The sequence below is a fragment of the Gavialis gangeticus genome, unplaced genomic scaffold (genome assembly GCF_001723915.1).
Source record: "Gavialis gangeticus isolate Ggan-Ray unplaced genomic scaffold, GavGan_comp1, whole genome shotgun sequence".
Lineage (NCBI taxonomy): Eukaryota > Metazoa > Chordata > Crocodylia > Gavialidae > Gavialis > Gavialis gangeticus.
In genome coordinates, this window is record NW_017728994.1 from 7,895,025 (window position 1) to 7,902,998 (window position 7,974).

General features: G+C 43.1%; 1 long non-coding RNA gene across 3 annotated transcripts in view; it reads right to left on the reverse strand.

Moving 5' to 3' along the window:
- Positions 1-6,820, reverse strand: part of LOC109287322 — a 35,464-nt gene extending 28,644 nt beyond the window's left edge. For 2 of the 3 annotated variants that reach the window (XR_002094831.1, XR_002094830.1), the window contains exon 1: positions 6,688-6,818. This is a non-coding gene — a long non-coding RNA (uncharacterized LOC109287322). Of the gene's footprint in view, positions 1-6,687 lie in introns of all 3 variants that reach the window. The other variant, XR_002094833.1, reaches the window with a different exon arrangement.
- Between the last annotated feature and the right edge of the window lie 1,154 nt (positions 6,821-7,974).

The window sequence follows — 7,974 nt, forward strand, 5'->3', positions numbered from 1 at the left end:
GTGTCATCAGCAAATTTGAACAGGGTGCTTTTTACCCCTGTTTTATTCACTATGATTTATTCACTTTGTCAATAAATCATATACATAAGCCCTGAAGACTGTTTTAGTTTTTGTTGTACCTGCTTTTTCCTCAGATCTGAAGAAGAATGCATTACATTCAAAAGCTTATGTAAGCCTATTTCTATCATGCCACAAGCCCTTTAAAAGATATGACCCACAAAAATCCTTGCCTCATATATAAGATTAGTTTCTTTAGTCAGAAAAAAAGACACAACCTGTAAGAACTGGAAATTTCTGAAAAATGGGATCAGGGACAGGTATACAAACTTTAAGTTATTGCTGAAGTTCATAGATTTCTTAATTTTATACCCAAACCAGCAGGGTGAATTTCATTTACTTTAAAATTGATTTATGCCAATTTAAAAGAATCGAGCTCTGTTCCTCTTTTGTACTGCTGTACACAATCAGATTGAAAGCAATTGGAACAAGGAAAAAAAATCGTCATACGAGGACAATGTTTTCATTTTTTGACCTGGATTGTCCATGGGCAGATCTAGGATTTTGAAGAGGAAGGTGCAGGGAGTGTGGCTAACAATAACAATGAAAGCACGTATTATTCATAACAATGCTATTCTCCAATTAAAAAGAAACCAGAAGCTTACTAACATGTTAGGGGCCTGGGGCTATATTTTTCATCTTATGATCCAAGCAAAAACAAATATATTTTGGGAGGGGAGGGGTAACTGCCAGCTCCTAACTGGGACAGGCACCTGGTAGCAGGTGAATACAGCTAGCCAGGCCACAGACAGAATTGCTTCTTGCACTGCAAAACATGGGTTTCCTAGATACTGCAGCATGCCCCACAAAGGGCCCCTAATTACCTTTCAGGCTTTCCCTTTGCCGCCTCTAATGCTTCCTGGCTCTACTCTCTCTCCTGTTATCTCACATATTCCCTATGCTCAGCTCCACCATCCCCTTCACACCCCACAGTCCCATCCAGCACCCCCACTGAGCTCATGAATCTACTGCACCCTGCACAGACTCATTCCCATCACATCCCAGGTCCCCTGACTTCTCACCATCCTCCTTACACCCCAAGTGTCCCTCACCTACAATCTCTCTTGCTCCCAACCCTCTTCACATACCTCATTTCATCCCCCTATCTGCTCCTCACACTTCCACCACCCCTAGAATGCCTCAGCCCCTCCTCACCCCAGGCCTCTTAACCCCACAGGACTCACTCCCTCCAAAAGCCCCTTGGAGGCTTGATGCCCATGCCCAAGATCCAACCCTTAATGGCCCCAGATGGTTAGAAAATGATATTTAGAGGTTTGCTTTTAGGAACTGGCTTGTAGGTAAAGTAGATATGCATTAGAATAATAGTTAACGGTAACAGCAAGGGTTAACTGGTTTCTAAAAGCCTGTTTGTCACAGAGTTTCCAACAAGCCCCATTATGTCTGTAGTCAGCAGACACAGGCTGGGAAACTGAAACATGTACCACATTGTTCCATAACATGAACAGTATACCCAAACGGAGATAAGGGACTCTGAAGATTTGGCACCAGGTCACAATGCCCAACAGCAGAGCTCTTGGGATTTCTGTTTTTGGTGAACAGACTAAATTAAGATGTGTGCATGTGATGGGTTTGTTGGAACAAAGGACTATACTGATAGGACAGAATGTGGGCAGTATGACTACCACAGGGAAACCAACCAGTGATACTCAGGAATTAAGCGTCATCAGAGAGAAGAACACAAAAGGAGGGATTTCAGAGTAGCACATGGTTTCTGAGGAGGGAACCCAAAGTCAACATGGACAGAAGGCAGACCACCAGCCTGTGTCACCCATGCCACTGTGTGTGTGTGTGGGGGGGGAGAAGTCAGCCTCGGCCCTTGACCTCCAGCTTGCATGCTGGCCAGACACATCTTCTCTCTGCGACAGCCCTAGGAATTGTAGATATAGAATTGAGGAGATTATTTTGTTTGCCTTGTCTGCATTATTCTTATCTGCTACCACTGTGTATCAATAAAGTTTGCCCATTATTGAATGGAGAGGTTGTTGTTCAGTCTGAGGGTTTGGGTCCACCCGGAACAAGGTATCTGGTTGATAAATCCAGTGCCAGCAGCCCCCAAGGGAAAGTTCTTCTCAACCCGCCCCCCGCATTTCCTCCACATGACCCCCAACGATAAGACAAGCAGGGACAGGGCTGTGACTGCTCCTCCTCCTCCCCACTGCATGCCCATAGGTGGCCTCCACTGCCCTGAACACAACATACAGAAACAGACAGTAGGGCACTTCAGCTGCTGGCAGCATCCCTGCCTGTGGAAATGAACCCCTCTGGTTTGCTCAGCCTCCCACAACCTCCATCATTTGCTGCAATGAATAATCAAGAAAAAGATCACTACAGAATTTCTCTCTCCACCTCACCTTTGCAACTCTCTCCTGCCCCTGACAGCTGTGCTGCCGCACAGCACAACCTGCGTCAGCCCTGACCATCCCCTCCCCGTCTCCGAGTTGTTTTGGATTCAAATCCCCTAGGAGCAAAAACACCCAATACAGGGTCCTAGGTAGCAACACACCTTTATTGGTCATGCTGGGAGGTGAGCAGAGAAAAATTACTAGGAAGAGATGACAGACAGGTGTAAAAGAAAGGCTATCTTAATCAGAGGAAGATCAAGGGCTGTTAACACTTACAGAGCGCAGCAATTAGCAGAAATCAAGTAGTAATAAAGAACCCTGAAGGCGAGTGACTTCCTCAGTTCCACTTGTATCGAAATGTAGCTCTCATCAGAGAAGAAATCAAAGGCAGTGGTGCTGGGCTGGGGGGGGAGGAGGGGGTGCAACTGCCCTCCCCTGGCAGTTGACCTCTGTGTCAACTGCCTTATCTGACAAAGGTAGACAAGGTTCTTTGGGGAAATCCTATATTTTTTATTAGACAAACTCAAACAGTTGGAAAAATCCTTCTTAGCAAGCTTTTGGGCACAAACACCCCTTTTCAGGCTGAGGAAGTGTCTGCAGGAGCTCTTCTTGGATGGAGCGGTATAAAAGATATTGTATTTACCCAATGAACCTTGTCTGCCTATGTCCTTAGACAAACATGACTACAACCTACTCACCTGACAAACAAACCTCTGTAAAAGGTGGTACAAAGAAAAACCTCAAAAAGACACTACACCAAGCCTTGTAAACACTATCTTGAAAGTACTGCTCAATTTATTAACTCTTTTCCCTCTTCCTGTACACAGAGTAAACAAAAGATAAGTAGGGGCAATATTTGTTTCAGTTAAAGAGGTACAAAATAAATAAAAAGAGAGTGTAGGTCTTTCCACCACATGAAGTTTACCAATAGAGAACTTGGACACACCCAGATATGTTTAATTGATTAGGTCATTTTACTGGAAATGCAGGTCCTGTTAAAATACTCAAGATAACTGCCATCTTTTATTTTTGAAAGAAGGAAATGCTTCTATTGTAAGATGTGTATAAGATTATATATTTTATATTCAGTATAAGAGGGGCTGTAGAGCAATGGTTGAGTAACTAGCTAACACAAGACTTTATCAAAATTATTTTCATAATTCTATCTATGCTTCAGGAGATGCAATTAGATATTACTTTTGTACTGCTGCCTTGTGCATGCAAGAACAGGATAGACAAGGCTCCATCCACACAGAGGGTAGGAGAAGTAAAAACAGCCTTGTATAGCCTGCTGTGCACCTGCCTGAGGGTGGACATGCACTGACATTTCTTATCCTGGAATGGGAAAGACATGAAGCCACCTTGATCGCACTTCCTTAGCAATCAATTGTATCACTGTCTGTCCAGGGACCAAAAAGTGCTAGAGTGTGGCATAACTTTTGATTTCTCTATTTCCTCTTTTCTAATTAATTCAGATTCTGTAGCCTAGATTACTTTTCATCCATTTCACTGAAACTACATTACAAAAGACACTAATAACTTCCTTTAGCAGGAATCAAGGGCTCACATCTCTAATCTTTATTTCCCTTGATCTGCCTACAGCCTTTGACATAACTTTTTTCTTCTTTCTCTCCTCATATTTTTTTCTTGATCTCTATGTATAATTCTGTTCTCTTTGGTTTGGTTTTCTTAGCTGCCTGTTAAGCCCACTGAATGCTGGGACCCATGCCTCTGCATAAAGTACAGGTTGGCATGGGACACCAGGAATCTCATGGCTCCCATGCCTCCCATAGGTACAACTCTAAGCAAAGAAAGCTTTGGGTACCCTGCTTAAATCTATATATCCAGTAGATCCTATGGGTCTGTGTCCATAATTGAAGCGTCCTGGGCTTTCCCTACTTAAAGAGGTGTGCTACCAGGATATCTCCTTAAGCCAGGAACCCAGACTTTCCCTGCTTAAGGAAGGAAGCCTGGGAGATACTGAGATATACCCCAAGATTTCCTGCCTTAGGGGCACAAGTGGCCCTATCGTACCTGGGAATTCCCCAGGGCCACAGAACTGGGCAGTTCAGGCCTCTGGAATACCTGCCCAGGGCAGCTGGAGAGCATGGACAGCTCCAGCCACCCACACTCACCCCAACCTACACCAAGCAAACATATCAGCTGCAATAAAAGTGGCACAATCTGTTACCAACTTTGTTCTGGCCATGCATTTTGGGGTGTGAGAAAGGGTCTGGACATCTGTTTGTTTTGCTTTTGTGCCACCATAAAGACTTTTTACAGTGGCACAAAGGTGAGGAAGGGAGATGTATGTTTCTACAGTTTCATTCTTGCTCCCTGTATTATAAGCCACCCAATTCCAGTAAATTCCCTTTCTGGTAATGACATGTTCCCAGGCTTCTTCCTACTCATTTCTCACTGCCAGACTTTCCCTTTTTCATGGAATCATATTACGCTTTGATTTTGTTTGCATTTTTAATACATCTTCAGGATGTAAGATGCACTTTATTGAATTTGCAAAGCTTGGTGGAGTAATGACCCATTATTTTAATTACATGTAGTCATATATATATTAAAAATCCCTTTTCCCAAGAGAATTTCATTTTATATAGTCTGTATACCAAGCAACAGAGTCTTAGCATATGTTTAATCAGTGATTAAATTAGAGTGTTATCCATTACAATTGATGGCATGGATGACTGGTGCCTTCTGAGTCAGGGGAGGGGGGCACTTGCCCCCCCAGCGACCAGTCAGCAACTTGCCCCCCCGTAGCTGATTCCGTCAACCCACAAGTGGCAGCAGCATGCCGCTGGCACTTCTGGGTGAATGTGATTGGCCATGGCGGTGGGGAAAATCACTTTTCCTGGTGCCCCTACTCCCTGGCTGGTGCTCTTAGAGGGGGCACCAGAGCTCTCACCTGCCCCCCTGCCCAGGAATGCTGGCTATGAGGGAGTGCACCAGCATTCTCAGGCACTGAACGATGGTGCAATGTGCGTTATATCACAACAGCTGATTTAAAAACAAATATAATAATGAGTTAAAAATCAGCAAGCAGGAAACACCAATATCAATTTCACTTTTGGCTGGCATTTGTATGTTTTTGTTATTTTCCTGGAGAAAAGTTCTTTCTAAAACAAGTTGAACTATAATCAAATATAGCTTGTATCCCACACCTGAACTCCCCCAACCAGAAAAACAGCTACATTCATTTCAGTAATTTTATACTTAACATACATATTCTGCTTCTGATTTTTTAAGTTACATCAGAAAGTGATCAGGAATTTATTTTTAGTTAGTAAATGATAAATTGTTTTCTAGGGATTCACATCAAGCTGCATTTTGCTGGAAGTTTGAATTTAACTCAGATTTACAAAAATAAAAATTTAAAAAACTGTTCATTAAATAAAACCACCCCATGTGCAGTATATATATGCAAAAAAATCAATTTTTATAAATTATATGTTGCTGTTAAAATTGATTTATGAAAACAAAATACATTTTTAGAGGTAGTGAAATTGACCGTTTCTGGTGAGCGTGTAACTGATTTTAAAGGAATTTAGATGCACAGTGATGGAAATAAATGGCTAATAACATTTTCATCCATGCTTCTGCAGATTAAGGGCCTAATATCCATTAAAATCAACAGGAAATAGGTGCCAAAAAGGATTGTCAAAAGTGTCAAAAAGCAGGTTTAAGCACCTCATTGTCATGGATTCTTCTCCCCTTGAAGTTAGGCAACTAACCTGCTCAACTATTTTTGAAAATTCCAATGGCACGTGAAGAATTTCTTCAGTACAAAAAGAAAATCCCCATGAATCTCACGCCATTAGTTATGACATACCATTTTTCCCTGGAAGCTATATGGAAAATACTTAAAGAATTGAAACCCATACTAGAAGATGACCCAATTCTTAAAGAGATCTTTCCAAAACCACCCATCCTAGCATTTAAATGAGCACTGAACCTCATCAACCTTATCACCTGAAGCAAAATTCCTATGGCCCAAAGCATACCAAATGTATCCAGACCATGCTGGGACAAGAAATGTAAAAACTTGCCAAGATACCTCCGCCACCCCAACAAGAACTATACTTCACAGCAGATCCATTACCATCCCTGGATCTTACACCTGAACTTCGAGAAATGTCATACATCTCATCCAGTGCACTAAATGTCTTACTGGAAACTATGTAGGAGAAAAGAAACAACTGTGCACCAGAATGAACGCACATCGCAAATCTATCAAAGACAAAAAATATCCAGTTACCTGTGGTTGCACACTTCTCACGAGATAACCACTCTCTCTCCAGTCTCTCCATTCTAGTTTTGTCAGGGGTTCTGCGATGACTTTGGCCAGCTCCCTCAGCACTCTCAGATGAAGTTCATCTGTTCGTGCTGACTTACACATGTCCCTTCCGACCCTACTTCTTTGATTCTATGCATTTTTTTTAACTGCTCACACACTAATTCTATGGCAATAGTAGGAAGGCAGTCACATTCCTACCCTGCTCATTCTGTACCCTACCAGGCATGATTTTCCCCTTGGCCCTGTGAAATACCAAGGCAAAGTAGTCATTTAGGAGGTCAGTTTTCTTCTGAGTTGTTGAGCAATGGCCCCACACTCCCATTTGTTTTCCTTTTGTTCCCTATGTACTTAAAGGACTTCTTGTTGTTCTTAGTAGTATATAGGCTCACTGCCCTTCAATGCAAATGTGACAGGTGGGTGGGACCGGAAGTCCCACCCCCTTAGCCCCACCCCTTTCCCTTGTATGGTGTGTGATGTCACCAGACCCGCCCCCTGGTCCCAGTCACGTGGTGTGACATCAGCAACTGTGCCCCCACTTCCAGTCATGTGGTGTGTGACACCAGCACCACATGGTCCATGACATCAGAAGGACAGCCCATGCAGACCCCCAAAGCCCAACCCCTCAGGCTGCAAGAACCACCCTAGATCACGTGGTACAGTTATGACCTAGCACCTAGGCCCCAAAGCAGATGTTGAGAATTTGGAAGAGGGTATCTTTGTGCCATGGTTTAAATTTGTCCTCAAGCGTTTGAATGCACCACACGGGTGTTAGCGTGGGGTGGGTATTGGGGGAAGCAGTTACCAGACATGTCTACACAGGAGGCTATGTTAAAGGAAGTTTATTACTCTCCTGGTGAAGCTGGCAGTTTTGGTGGGGTGAACACTCTTTTTGAAGCCACCAAAAGGCAGAATAAGGTTCTGAACAGAAGTGGGGTGGCCGCCTGGCTTTCAGATCAGGATGCTTACACCCTACACAAACCGGCAAGACGACATTTTAAAAGAAACAAGACTGTTGTTTCAGATATTGATGCGCAATGGCAGGCAGATTTGGTGAATATGTAGCAGTTTTCCAAGCACAATGGTGGGGTTAAGTTCATTTTAACAGCGATAGACATATCATCAAAGTATGCATGGGCCGTGGGTCTAAAAGACAAGTCAGGTGGTGAAATAGGTCGGACCTTGAAAACCATTTTTACGGAGGGCTGTGTACCTCAAAAATTACAGACTGATTGGGGAAAAGAATTTTTA